The 15,000-nt window shown below is 60.2% G+C and overlaps 1 non-coding gene across 1 annotated transcript; it reads right to left on the reverse strand.

Moving 5' to 3' along the window:
- Positions 1-4,176: 4,176 nt before the first annotated feature.
- On the reverse strand, positions 4,177-4,295 carry LOC131862766 (5S ribosomal RNA). The gene has a single exon (XR_009361703.1). It is a non-coding gene; the product is annotated as a 5S ribosomal RNA (ribosomal RNA).
- Between the last annotated feature and the right edge of the window lie 10,705 nt (positions 4,296-15,000).

Here is a 15,000-nt window from a genome sequence, read left to right on the forward strand (position 1 = left end):
GCCCCGGGTGCGCACCTCGCGTGCACCTTCGCCGGGGTGAGCACCTTGGTGTGCAGACCTTGGTTGGGTTGCGCGCCCTGGTGCGCACCAAGGAGCGCTCTGAAGTGTGCTCCAAGGTGCGGCGTGCACGAAGTCGGAGCCCGGTTTGCCCCGGGTGTGCACCTCGGGTGCGCACCTCGCGTGCACCTTCGCTGCGGTGGGCACCTTGGCTGGGTTGCGCGCCTTGGTGGGCACCATGCAGTGCACGAAGTCGGAGCCCGGATTGCCCCGGGCGCGCACCTCCGCCAGGGTGGGCACCTTGGTGCGCACAACTTGCCTGGGCTGCGCACCAGGAAGGGCTCAAGATGGCACCCGCGTTCCGTTTTTTTCACTATCTTTCAGAACGGAAATTTTAAAATCTCGTTTTTTTTTGCCTTTTCTGGAAATTAGTGAAGGCAGCGCATCAAAGGTGCGCAACGCTGGTGCGAACCTGGGAGCGCTCCGATGTGTGCTCCAAGGTGCGGCGTGCACGAAGTCGGACCCCGGTTTGCCCCGGGTGCGCACCTCGCGTGCACCTTGGTGCGCACACCTTGGCTGGGTTGCGCGCCCTGGTGGGCACCATGGTGCGCACCAAGGAGCGCTCCGAAGTGTGCTCCAAGGTGCGGCGTGCACGAAGTCGGAGCCCGGTTTGCCCCGGGTGCGCACCTCGCGTGCACCTTCGCCGCGGTGGGCACCATGGCGTGCACGAAGTCGGAGCCCGGTTTGCCCCGGGTGCGCACCTCGCGTGCACCTTCGCCGGGGTGGGCACCTTGGTGTGCAGACCTTGGCTGGGTTGCGCGCCCTGGTGGGCACCATGGTGCGCACCAAGGAGCGCTCCGAAGTGTGCTCCAAGGTGCGGCCTGCACGAAGTCGGAGCCCGGTTTGCCCCGGGTGTGCACCTCGGGTGGGCACCTTGGTGCGCATGCCTTGCCTGGGCTGCGCACCAGGGCGGGCTCAAGATGGCACCCGCGTTCCTTTTTTTTCACTATCTTTCAAAACGGAAATTTTAAAATCTCATTTTTTTTTGCCTTTTTCTGGAAATTAGTGAAGGCAGCGCATCAAAGGTGCGCACCTCGCTGCCCACCACGGTGCGCAACGCCGGTGGGCACCCGGGAGTGCTTCGAAGTGTGCTCCAAGGTGCTGCGTGCACGTTGTCGGAGCCCGGTTTGCCCCGGGTGCGCACCTCGCGTGCACCTTCGTCGGGGTGGGCACCTTGGCTGGGTTTGCCCCGGCTGCGCTCCGAAGCGGGGTTATTGGAGCGCCGCCTCTTTTTTTGTCGGAGCGTTTGGTGGGGTTTCTCGCATTGGCTCTTCCGAGGCCCGGTTGCCACCCTGGCGCGCACGAAGTCGGAAGTAGGGTTAATTGCCCGGGTGCGCACCTTTGCCAGGGTGGGCACCTTACCTGGGCTGCGCACCAGGGCGGGCTCAAGATGGCACGCGCGTTCCGTTTTTTTCACTATCTTTCAAAACGGAAATTTTAAAATCTCCTTTTTTTTTTGCCTTTTCTGGAAATTAGTGAAGGCAGCGCATCAAAGGTGCGCACCTCGCTGCCCACCTTGGTGTGCTCTGAGGTGCGCACCCGGGAGCGCTACGAAGTGTGCTCCAAGGTGCGGCGTGCACGTTGTCGGAGCCCGGTTTGCCCCGGGTGCGCACCTCGCCTGCACCTTGGCCGGGGTGGGCACCTTGGCTGGGTTTGCCCAGGGTGCGCTCCGAAGCGGGGTTACTGGAGCGCCCCCTCTTTTTTTGTCAGAGCGTTTGGTGGGGTTTCTCGCATTGGCTCTTCCCAGGCCCGGTTGTTGGGTGCGCTCCCACCCTGGCGCGCGCGAAGTTGGAAGTTGGGTTAATTGCCCGGGCGCGCACCTTCGCCAGGGTGGGCACCTTGGTGCGCACACCTTGGCTGGGCTGCGCACCAGGGCGGGCTCAAGATGGCACCAGCATTCCCTTTTTCTCACTATCTTTCAAAACGGAAATTTTAAAATCTCGTTTTTTTTTTGCCTTTTATGGAAATTAGTGAAGGCATCGCATCAAAGGTGCGCACCTCGCTGCCCACCTTGGTGTGCTCCGAGGTGCCCACCACGGTGCGCAACGCCGGTGCGAACCCGGGAGCGCCCCGATGTGTGCTCCAAGGTGCGGCGTGCACGAAGTCGGACCCCGGTTTGCCCCGGGTGCGCACCTCGCGTGCACCTTGGTGCGCACACCTTGGCTGGGTTGCGCGGCCTGGTGGGCACCATGGTGCGCACCAAGGAGCGCTCCGAAGTGTGCTCCAAGGTGCGGCGTGCACGAAGTCGGAGCCCGGTTTGCCCCGGGTACGCACCTCGCGTGCACCTTCGCCGGGGTGGGCACCTCGGCTGGGTTGCGCGCCCTGGTGCGCACCAAGGAGCGCTCCGAAGTGTGCTCCAAGGTGCGGCGTGCACGAAGTCGGAGCCCGGTTTGCCCCGGGTGCGCACCTTCGCCGCGGTGCGCACCATGGCGTGCACGAAGTCGGAGCCCGGTTTGCCCCGGGTGCGCACCTCGCGTGCACCTTCGGCGGGGTTGCGCGCCCTGGTGGGCACCATGGTGCGCACCAAGGAGCGCTCCGAAGTGTGCTCCAAGGTGCGGCGTGCACGAAGTCGGAGCCCGGTTTGCCCCGGGTGCGCACCTCGCGTGCACCTTCGGCGGGGTTGCGCGCCCTGGTGGGCACCATGGTGCGCACCAAGGAGCGCTCCGAAGTGTGCTCCAAGGTGCGGCGTGCACGAAGTCGGAGCCCGGTTTGCCCCGGGTGCGCACCTCGCGTGCACCTTCGCCGCGGTGGGCACCATGGCGTGCACGAAGTCGGAGCCCGGTTTGCCCCGGGTGCGCACCTCGCGTGCACCTTCGCCGGGGTGGGCACCTCGGCTGGGTTGCGCGCCCTGGTGCGCACCAAGGAGCGCTCCGAAGTGTGCTCCAAGGTGCGGCGTGCACGAAGTCGGAGCCCGGTTTGCCCCGGGTGCGCACCTCGCGTGCACCTTCGCCAGGGTGGGCACCTCGGTGTGCTCCGAGGTGCGAACCCGAGAGCGCTCCGAGGTGCCCACGAAGTCGAAAGTCGGGTTAATTGCATTGTTTTCCCCGGGTGCGCTCCGAGGTGCGCAACATCGGCGCGCACCAAGGAGGGCTCCGAAGTGTGCTCCAAGGTGCGCACGATGGCGTGCACCTCTGGTGCGCACGATTCGGAGCTCGGTTTGACCGGGGTGCGCACACCTTGGCTGGGTTGCGCACCTTTTGTGCGCTCCAAGGTGCGCACGAAGTCGGAGCTCGGTTTGCCCCGGGTGCGCACCTTCGCCAGGGTGCGCACCTTGATGCGCACGCCTTGGCTGGGCTGCGCACCTTGGTGGGCGCCATGGTGCGCACCTTTCGTGCGCTCCAAGGTGCGCACGAAGTCGGAGCTCGGTTTGCCCCGGGTGCGCACCTTGGTGGGCGCCATGGTGCACTCCGAGGTGCCCAAGATTGGTGCGCACCAAGGAGCGCTCCGAAGTGCGCTCCAAGGTGCGCGCGAAGTCGAAAGTTGGGTTAATTGTCCGGTTTGCCTCGGGTGCGCACCTTGCGTGCACCTTCGCCAGGGTGGGCGCCTTGGTGCGCACACCTTGGCTGGGCTGCGCACACCTTGGCACCCGCGTTTCCTTCATTTAAAATTTTTTTTTTTTACAATCTCTCAAGTGGGAAATTCTATAATCTCAACTTTTTTTGCCTTTTCAGGAAACTTTTGAATGGAGCGCATCATTGGTGCGCTCCGAAGTGTGCTCCAAAGCTCTCTCCAGCTGCGTGCACCTGCCCCGGCCGCGCACCCGGCCCCGCCCAGCTTCGCTCACCTGTCCCGGGCGTCTGGTGCGGAACCTTAGAGTAAGAAACATCACCGTGCACCTTGGCCAACGTGCGCGACTCGACCGAGCGCGCACTGGCCGAGGTGCACACCGATTTCACCTGGGTGCGCGCGCAGCACCTCGGGCGCACCGGGGTGCGCGCACAACGCCCGGGTTGCACCGTGGCCTGTGTGCTCGGGGCGCCTCGGGTGCGCGCTCGGTGTCGCCCCCGCGCGCGCGGTAGTGCGGGCAGCGCACCCCGGCCCGGCCCGGCCCCGACGAGAACGCAAACGGGCAAAAGGTTTATTCAAATAGCATTGCGACGCCCGGCGAAAAACTAAAAAAGGGTGCAACACCGGGACTTCCCGGGAGGTCACCCATCCCAGTACTACTCCGGCCCAAGCGCGCTTAACTGCGGAGTTCTGATGGGATCCGGTGCACTAACGCTGGTATGATCGCACCCGTTATGAGCTTGTCGCAGTGTGTACTTAGCAAACCGCGACCCACGTGCGAATCCACCCCGGCCACCCACCCCCGTCGAGGTGCACACCCTCCCTCGCGAAGTGCGCCCCGTTCGCCAAGTGTGAGCCCTGCCCGGGTGCGCGCACCTTGCTAGGGCGTCGGGTGTGCACCCGGCCCGGCCTACGTGCGTGCACCTGGAGGGGGCGTCGTGTGCGTGCAGTGTCCCGTCTGCAACGCGGTGCCCACACACCACCTCGGGCGCAACGACCTGCGCTCACATGTGGGCCGAGTGCACCTTGGTGCATGTTCGGGGCGCCTCGGGTGCACGCTCGATCTTGCCCCGGTGCACCAAGGCGCTCGGTTTGCCCCGGGTGCGCACTTGGTGCAAGGTGGGCACCCAAAATAGGGATCAAGCACCAAAACACAAGTTTCGGGATGCAAAATGGGACCCAAGGACCACAAATGCGTTCCAAGACCCATGATGGGTCCACGAGAACAAAAATGTGTTCCGAGACTTAATAAACAAATATTGGGTTTTAGGAGAAGAAACATGCTCTGATGCCCAAAACGAGAATCGACCCCGAAAAGGCCACAGGCCAAAAGTGGGATGCGAGACAAAAAAAAATGGGACCCGAGGACCAAAATTGGGTTCCCAGGTCGAAGACAGGGCAACCGGACAAGAAACGACCTCTAAGGCTCGAAATGAGTCCCGACGACTAAAACTTGACAAGAAGCACCCATCAGGCACCCAACTCGACACCCATGGGATGCCGACCCACCCGGGCTTCCACCTAGCACACCTTGGCACCCACCCACCCTCGCACCCAACCTCGCACCCAACTTAGCACCTTTGAACCCACATTGGCACTCACCCTGACCCTGGCACCTTGGAACCCACATTGGCACTCACCTTGACCCTGGCACCCACCTTTGCACTCACCTTGGGACCCACCCTGGCTCCCACCTCGGCACCCACCCAGACACCCACCTTGGTTCCTTGGCACCCACCTTGGATCCTTGGCACCCACCCCGACACCCACCTTGGCACGCAACTTGGCTACTTGCCACCCACCTTGGCTCCTTGACGCCCACCCCGACAACCACCCCGTGACCTACCCTGGCTAGGGTTGGTGCACACCCACCCTGGTGCCCACCTTGGCACCCACCCTATGACCCACCTTGGCACGCACCTTAGTACCCACCCCGTTACCCACCCTAGGACCCACCCCGTGACCCACCTTGGCCAGGGTGGGTGCACCCACCCTGGTGCCCACCTTGGCACCCACCCATCCTAGCACCCAGCCTGTGACCGGGCTTGGAACCCAACCTTGCACCCGCACCCGTCTTGGCCAGTGTGGGTGCGCACCCATCCTGGCACCCACGTTGTGACACACCCTTTAACCCACGCACCCTAGCACCCACGTTGGCACCCACCTTGGAACCCAACCTAGCAACTTGGCACCCACCCCGTGACCCACCTTGGCATCCACCATAGCAGTCGCCGACTTGGCACCCACCTCGGCACCCACCTTGACACTTGTGGACCCACCTTGCCACTCACCCTAGCATCGACCCATCCTAGCACCCACCCTGGCACCTTTGCACCCTAGCACTCACCCATCCTAGCACCTAACCTGTGACCCACCTTGACACTCACCCTCGCACCCACCTTGGAACCCAACCTAGCACCCACCCACCCTGACACCAACCCTAGCACCTACCCACCCTTGCACCCACCCTGTGACCCATCTTGGCACCCACCCATCCTACCACTCAACCTATCACCCACCTTCTCACCCACCTTGGCATCCACCTTAGCACCCACCCACACTGGCACCTTGGCACCCACCTCGGGCAAGGTGGGTGCACACCCACCCTGGCACCCAATTTAGAACCCACCGAGCATGTTACCCACCTTGGCACCCACATTGCAGCCCACCCTAGTACCCACCCTATGACCCACATTGGCATCCACACCCTAGCACCCAGGCACCTCGACACCCGCCTTGACACCCACCCTAGCACTGAACCTGTGACCCACCTTGGAACTCACCCTAGAACCCACCCACCCTGTGAACCACCTTGGCATCCACCTTAGCACCCACCCACCTTGGCACCCACTCTAGCACTCACCCATCCTAACACCCAACTTGTTACCCACCTTGGCACCCGCCCTCGCGTCCACCTTGAAACCCACCCTAGCACCCACCCACGCAGGAGCCCACCTTGGCACCCAACCTAACACCCACGCATCCTGGCACCCAACTTGTGACCCACCTTGGAACCCACCCTAGTACCCACCTTTGAACCCACTATATCACCAACCCACCTTGGCACCCACCCTATGACCCTCTTTGGAATCCACCCTAGCACGCACCCACCCTGGCACCCACCATGGAGCGCACCCTAGCACCCACCCACCTCGGCACGCACCTCAACACCCACCTTGGTGTGCGCACTGCGCCAACCTCTCAAAGACCCTATGTGGTGCGCTCCAAAGTGTACACCTTTGGTGCGCTCCAAGGTGCGCACCTTTGGTGCACACCGAGGTGCACACCAAAGTGTGCACCGAGGTGAGCACCAAAGTGCACTCCAGGGTGCACACCAAGGCGTGCACCTTTGGTGCGGTCAATGCAAACGAATTCGGAAGTTGGGGTCGATGTCCTAATCGCTGCTGCAGACTACACGTATGAGAATCGGACAAATAGCTTTATATAGGGGAGGTGTTGCGTTTGATGGGTCGACTCCCCTGGTTGTGTGCACTGCACCAACTTCAAAGACCCTGTCTTGTTTAAGAAGTCAAAAGTTGGGGTGGATGTCCTAATCATTGCTGCAGTCTACGCATGTATGAGAATCAGACAAATAGCTTATATAGGGGAGGTGTTGCATTCGGTGGGTTGACTCCCCTGGTTGTGCGCACTGCGCCAACCTCAAAGACCCCGCATAGCAGAAGAAGTCGGAAGTCGGATTTTGGTGAGCACCAAGGCGTGCACCTTTGGTGCGGTCAACGCAGACGAATTCAGAAGTTGGGGTGGATGTCCTAATCGTTGTTGCAGGCTACACATGTATGAGAATCAGACAAATAGCTTATATAGGGGAGGTGTTGGGTTTGATGGGTCAACTCCCTTGGTTGTGCGCATTACGCCAACCTCAAAGACCTTGTTTTCGTTAAGAAGTCAAAAGTTGGGGTCAATGTCCTAATGGCTCCTGCAGGCTACACATGTATGAGAATCGGACAAATAGCTTATATAGGGGAGGTGTTGGGTTTGATGGGTCGACTCCCCTGGTTGTGCGCATTACGTCAACCTCAAAGACCTTGTTTTCGTTAAGAAGTCAAAAGTTGGGGTCGATGTCCTAATTGCTCCTGTAGACTACACATGTATGAGAATCAGACAAATAGCTTATATAGGGGAGGTGTTGGGTTTGATGGGTTGACTCCCCTAGTTGTTCGCATTACACCAACCTCAAAGACCTTGTTTTCGTTTAGAAGCCGAAAGTTGGGGTCGATGTCCTAATTGCTCCTGCAGGCTACGCATGTATGAGAATCAGACAAATAGCTTATATAGGGGAGGTGTTGGGTTTGATGGGTCGACTCCCCTGGTTGTGCGCATTGCGCCAACCTCAAAGACCCTGCATTGCGGATGAAGTCGAAAGTCAGAGTTTGGTGTGCTACAAGGTGTGGTCGAAGGTGCTCACCTAGGTGTGCACCTTTGGAGCACAGGAAAAGTGCCCTCCAAAAGTGCGCACCTTTGGAGTGCACAAAAGTGCCCTCCAAAAGTGCGCACCTTTGGAGCGCAGAAAAGTGCCCTCCAAAAAGTGCCCTCCAAAAGTGCGCACCTTTGGAGCGCAGAAAAGTGCCCTCCAAAAAGTGCCCTCCAAAAGTGCGCACCTTTGGAGCGCAGAAAAGTGCCCTCCAAAAAGTGCCCTCCAAAAGTGCGCACCTTTGGAGCGCAGAAAAGTGCCCTCCAAAAAGTGCCCTCCAAAAGTGCGCACCTTTGGAGCGCAGAAAAGTGCCCTCCAAAAAGTGCCCTCCAAAAGTGCGCACCTTTGGAGCGCAGAAAAGTGCCCTCCAAAAAGTGCCCTCCAAAAGTGCGCACCTTTGGAGCGCAGAAAAGTGCCCTCCAAAAAGTGCCCTCCAAAAGTGCGCACCTTTGGAGCGCAGAAAAGTGCCCTCCAAAAAGTGCCCTCCAAAAGTGCGCACCTTTGGAGCGCAGAAAAGTGCCCTCCAAAAGTGCGCACCTTTGGAGCGCACAAAAGTGCCCTCCAAAAGTGCGCACTTTTGGTGCGCACCAAGGCGCTGGTTCGGTCGTTGCAGGCGAGTTCGGAAGTTGGGGTCGATGTCCTGAGCGGAGGTGCAAACTACACAGGTGTCGGAATCGGACAAATAGCTTATATAGGGGAGGTGTATGCTTCGATGGGTCGACTCCCCAGGTTGAGCGCACCGCGCCAACCTCAAAGACCCTACGGTATGGATGAAGTCGGAAGTTGGGTCCGATGACCGATTCGATTAGTAGGTATGCTCATGAGGTCGGAATTTGGGTCCGATGACCTGCCATGTGCAGGAAGGCGAATGTTGACACTGTGCGTTGCAAGGTGCACACCAAGGCGCTGGTGCGGTCTTTTTAGTCGAGTTCGGAAGTTGGGGTCGATGTCCTGATCGGAGGTGCAAGCTACACAGGTGTGGGAATCGGACAAATAGCTTATATAGGGGAGGTGTATGCTTCGTTGGGTCGACTCCCCGGGTTGAGCGCACCGCGCCAACCTCAAAGACCCTACGGTATGGATGAAGTCGGAAGTTGGGTCCGATGACCAATTCGATATGTAGGCATACTCGCGAGGTCGGAATTTGGGTCCGATGACCTGCCACGTGCAGGAAGGCGAATGTTGGCACTGTGCGTTGCAAGGTGCGCACCAAGGCGCTGGTTCGGTCGTTGGAGGCGAGTTCGGAAGTTGGGGTCGATGTCTTGATCGGAGGTGCAAACTACACAGGTGTGGGAATCGGACAAATAGCTTATATAGGGGAGGTGTATGCTTCGTTGGGTCGACTCCCCGGGTTGAGCGCACCGCGCCAACCTCAAAGACCCTACGGTATGGATGAAGTCGGAAGTTGGGTCCGATGACCGATTCGATATGTAGGCATACTCGCGAGGTCGGAATTTGGGTCCGATGACCTGCCATGTGCAGGAAGGCGAATGTTGGGACTGTGCGTCGCAAGGTGCGCACCAAGGCGCTGGTGCCGTCGTTGCAGTCGAGTTCGGAAGTTGGGGTCGATGTCCTGGTCAGAGGTGCAAACTACACAGGTGTGGGAATCGGACAAATAGCTTATATAGGGGAGGTGTATGCTTCGATGGGTCGACTCCCTGGGTTGAGCGCACCGCGCCAACCTCAAAGACCCTACAGTATGGATGAAGTCGGAAGTTGGGTCCGATGACCGATTCGATACGTAGGCATATTGGCGAGGTCTGAATTTGTGTCCGATGACCTGCCATGCGCAGGAAGGCGGAATTTGGGTCCGATGACCGAGTTGATGGCGTGCCATGCGCAGAAAGGCGGAATTTGGGTCCGATGACCGAGTTGATGTTGATGGCCCGCCATGCACAGGAAGGCGGAATTTGGGTCCGATGACCGATTTGAAGGCGTGCCATACGCAAAAAGGCGGAGTTTGGGTCCGATGACCGAGTTGATATTGATGGCCCGCCATGCGCAGGAAGGCGGAATTTGGGTCCGATGACCTGACATACGCATGGAGTCCGACTCGGGGGCCGATGTTCGATTCGATGACTTGCATTGTGGGTAAAGTCGGAAGTTGTGGTCTTTGACCCGATTCGATGACCAGACTTCGGCTGCTTGAGAATCGGACAAATAACTTATATAGGGGAGGTAGTGTTCTCGAGCATCCTCCCCCCGTGCCCGTTTATGTCGATTGATGCTGGTGCTCGACTGGTTGGAGCACTCGGATGCAAAAATCTTGCACCAGGATTTATCGATTGTGATGGACACGGCAAGTCTCCTGATTGCTATGCAGGAGCTCATCGTGAATCTCTATGCGGCCTTGGTATGGACTCGACCTGCGGAATGGTTCGGCAATGGTAGTCGCTCCAACACGTCCTTGCAATGGCCACAGAGGTGATTCGACTAGAGCTCCAGTCTAGCTTTTGGGTTGCTTGGCGGACTGGTATAGCCGCGATCGAGTTCCGGCCATGAACGTTTTAGATAGCTCTTGGGCTTTCTGGGACGGAAGTCGGAAGTTTGGGCTGTTGTCCGATTTGATGACCATTCTTCGGATGTGTGAGAATCGGACAAATAACTTATATAGGGGACTGTGTTGTCTCACGCAGCCCCCTCCGTGCCCCTCTATCTCGACCGATGTTGGTGCTTGAAAGGGTTGGGATCGCTCGGATTTATAAACGTGCACCACCATTTGTCGAGTGTGAGGGACGCGGCAGGTCTCCTAAATGCTATGCGGGCGCTCTCTGAGAATCTCTATCCGGCCTCGACACAGACTAGTCTTGCTGAATGGTTTGGCACTGGTAGTCGATCCAACACGTCGTTGTTGTGGCCGCCTAGGCGATTTGATTCGAGCCCCCGTCTAGCTTTTGGGTTGCTTGGCGGATTTTGCCCTATCCGCAAGTGAGCTCGGTCCCTAAACGTTCGAGAAACCCGATTGCTATGCGCCGACTCTCTTTCTTGCGAGCCTCCATCTAGCTTTTGGGTCTCTACGGAACGGAAGTCGGAATCTGGGACCGTTGTTTGATTCGACGAGGCAGACTACGGTTGTGCGAGAATCGGACAAATAACTTATATAGGGGAGGTGTTGACTGGAGCATTCTCCCCCGTGCCCCTCTAACTCGACCAATGCTGGCGCTCGAACGGTGGTAGCGCTCGGATTTTCATTGAGCGCCAGCATTGGTCGATTTAGAGGGGCATGCGAGATTCCCGAATGCTATGCGAGGGCTCTAACGGAAATGTCTATTGGTTTCGGTATGGATGCAATTGCGAGTGGTTCGGCAAAGGTAGTCGTTCCGATGCGTCCATGTCGTGGCCAAATCGATAATTCGATTTGAGCCCTCGTATAGCATTTGGGTCTCTCGATGTGATTCCGCATTCCAGTCCCTTTGGGCACTGCTTGAGCCGCATCCCAGGGGGTTCCCTTCCCAATAATCTGCCTCGCAACCCGATTGCTATGCGGTGAGGCTCCTCGGCCGCCTCGGAACTATCTGTGTATCAGACGCATCGCGGGATAAGGGGTTGGCAACGGTAGTCGCCCCAAGCGCGTCCGATGCTTGGACCATTCCGAGGCGGCCCTGAAGCCTCTTCCGTCTAGCCGTTGGGTCCTTCTCGCCGCATCCCTCGCCTCGCACCCCGATTGCTATGCGGTGAGGCTCCTCGGCCGCCTCGGAACTATCTGTGTATCGGACGCGTCGCGGGATAAGGGGTTGTCACTGGTAGTCGCCCCAAGCGCGTCCGATGCTTGGACCATTCCGAGGCGGCCCTGAAGCCTCTTCCGTCTAGCCGTTGGGTCCTTCTCGCCGCATCCCTCGCCTCGCACCCCGATTGCTATGCGGTGAGGCTCCTCGGCCGCCTCGGAACTATCTGTGTATCGGACGCGTCGCGGGATAAGGGGTTGTCATTGGTAGTCGCCCCAAGCGCGTCCGATGCTTGGACCATTCCGAGGCGGCCCTGAAGCCTCTTCCGTCTAGCCGTTGGGTCCTTCTCGCCGCATCCCTCGCCTCGCACCCCGATTGCTATGCGGTGAGGCTCCTCGGCCGCCTCGGAACTATCTGTGTATCGGACGCGTCGCGGGATAAGGGGTTGTCACTGGTAGTCGCCCCAAGCGCGTCCGATGCTTGGACCATTCCGAGGCGGCCCTGAAGCCTCTTCCGTCTAGCCGTTGGGTCCTTCTCGCCGCATCCCTCGCCTCGCACCCCGATTGCTATGCGGTGAGGCTCCTCGGCCGCCTCGGAACTATCTGTGTATCGGACGCGTCGCGGGATAAGGGGTTGTCACTGGTAGTCGCCCCAAGCGCGTTCGATGCTTGGACCATTCCAAGGCGGCCCTGAAGCCTCTTCCGTCTAGCCGTTGGGTCCTTCTCGCCGCATCCCTCGCCTCGCACCCCGATTGCTATGCGGTGAGGCTCCTCGGCCGCCTTGGAACTATCTGTGTATCGGACGCATCGCGGGATAAGGGGTTGTCACTGGTAGTCGCCCCAAGCGCGTCCGATGCTTGGACCATTCCGAGGCGGACCCGAAGCCTCTTCCGTCTAGCCGTTGGGTCCTTCTCGCCGCATCCTTCGCCTCGCACCCCGATTGCTATGCGGTGAGGCTCCTCGGCCGCCTCGGAACTATCTGTGTATCGGACGCGTCGCGGGATAAGGGGTTGTCACTGGTAGTCGCCCCAAGCGCGTCCGATGCTTGGACCATTCCGAGGCGGACCCGAAGCCTCTTCCGTCTAGCCGTTGGGTCCTTCTCGCCGCATCCCTCGCCTCGCACCCCGATTGCTATGCGGTGAGGCTCCTCGGCCGCCTTGGAACTATCTGTGTATCGGACGCGTCGCGGGATAAGGGGTTGTCACTGGTAGTCGCCCCAAGCGCGTCCGATGCTTGGACCATTCCGAGGCGGACCCGAAGCCTCTTCCGTCTAGCCGTTGGGTCCTTCTCGCCGCATCCCTCGCCTCGCACCCCGATTGCTATGCGGTGAGGCTCCTCGGCCGCCTTGGAACTATCTGTGTATCGGACGCGTCGCGGGATAAGGGGTTGTCACTGGTAGTCGCCCCAAGCGCGTCCGATGCTTGGACCATTCCGAGGCGGACCCGAAGCCTCTTCCGTCTAGCCGTTGGGTCCTTCTCGCCGCATCCCTCGCCTCGCACCCCGATTGCTATGCGGTGAGGCTCCTCGGCCGCCTTGGAACTATCTGTGTATCGGACGCGTCGCGGGATAAGGGGTTGTCACTGGTAGTCGCCCCAAGCGCGTCCGATGCTTGGACCATTCCGAGGCGGCCCCGAAGCCTCTTCCGTGTAGCCGTTGGGTCGTTCTCGCCGCATCCCTCGCCTCGCACCCCGATTGCTATGCGGTGAGGCTCCTCGGCCGCCTTGGAACTATCTGTGTATCGGACGCGTCGCGGGATAAGGGGTTGTCACTGGTAGTCGCCCCAAGCGCGTCCGATGCTTGGACCATTCCGAGGCGGCCCCGAAGCCTCTTCCGTGTAGCCGTTGGGTCCTTCTCGCCGCATCCCTCGCCTCGCACCCCGATTGCTATGCGGTGAGGCTCCTCGGCCGCCTTGGAACTATCTGTGTATCGGACGCGTCGCGGGATAAGGGGTTGTCACTGGTAGTCGCCCCAAGCGCGTCCGATGCTTGGACCATTCCGAGGCGGACCTGAAGCCTCTTCCCTCTAGCCGTTGGGGCTTTCTCGCCGCATCCCTCGCCTCGCACCCTGATTGCTATGCTGTGAGGCTCCTCGGCCGCCTTGGAACTATCTGTGTATCGGACGCATCGCGGGATAAGGGGTTGGCAGTGGTAGTCGCCCCAAGCGCATCCGATGCTTGGACCATTCCGAGGCGGCCCTGCAGCCTCTTCCGTCTAGCCGTTGGGGCCATCTCGCCGCATCCCCCACCTCGCACCACGATTGCTATGCGGTGAGGCTCCTTGGCCGCCTCGGAACTATCTGTGTATCGGACGCATCGCGGGATAAGGGGTTGTCACTGGTAGTCGCCCCAAGCGCGTCCGATGCTTGGACTATTCCGAGGCGGCCCTGCAGCCTCTTCCGTCTAGCCGTTGGGGCCATCTCGCTGCATCCCCCACCTCCTCGGCCGCCTCGGAACTATCTGTGTATCGGACGCATCGCGGGATAAGGGGTTGGCAGTGGTAGTCGCCCCAAGCGCGTCCGATGCTTGGACTATTCCGAGGCAGCCCTGCAGCCTCTTCCGTCTAGCCTTTGGGGCCATCTCGCCGCATCCCTCGCCTCGCACCCCGATTGCTATGCGGTGAGGCTCCTCGGCCGCCTGGGAACTATCTTCGTATCGGACGCATCGCGGGATAAGGGGTTGTCACTGGTAGTCGCCCCAAGCGCGTCCGATGCTTGGACTATTCCGAGGCGGCCCTGTGGCCTCTTCCGTCTAGCCGTTGGGGCCATCTCGCCGCATCCCCCACCTCGCACCCCGATTGCTATGCGGTGAGGCTCTTCGGCCGCCTTGGAACTATCTTCGTATCGGACGCATCGCGGGATAAGGGGTTGTCACTGGTAGTGGCCCCAAGCGCGTCCGATGCTTGGACTATTCCGAGGCGGCCCTGCAGCCTCTTCCGTCTAGCCGTTGGGGCCATCTCGCCGCATCCCCCACCTCGCACCCCGATTGCTATGCGGTGAGGCTCCTCGGCCGCCTTGGAACTATCTTCGTATCGGACGCATCGCGGGATAAGGGGTTGTCACTGGTAGTCGCCCCAAGCGCGTCCGATGCTTGGACTATTCCGACGCGGCCCTGTGGCCTCTTCCGTCTAGCCGTTGGGGCCATCTCGCCGCATCCCCCACCTCGCACCCCGATTGCTATGCGGTGAGGCTCCTCGGCCGCCTTGGAACCATCTTCGTATCGGACGCATCGCGGGATAGGGGGCTGTCACTGGTAGTCGCCCCAAGCGTGTCCGATGCTTGGACCATTCCTAGGCGGCCCTGAAGCCTCTTCCGTCTAGCCGTTGGGGCCTTCCCGCCCCATCCC

This window comes from Cryptomeria japonica, unplaced genomic scaffold, assembly GCF_030272615.1.
Source record: "Cryptomeria japonica unplaced genomic scaffold, Sugi_1.0 HiC_scaffold_51, whole genome shotgun sequence".
Taxonomy (NCBI): Eukaryota; Viridiplantae; Streptophyta; class Pinopsida; order Cupressales; family Cupressaceae; genus Cryptomeria; species Cryptomeria japonica.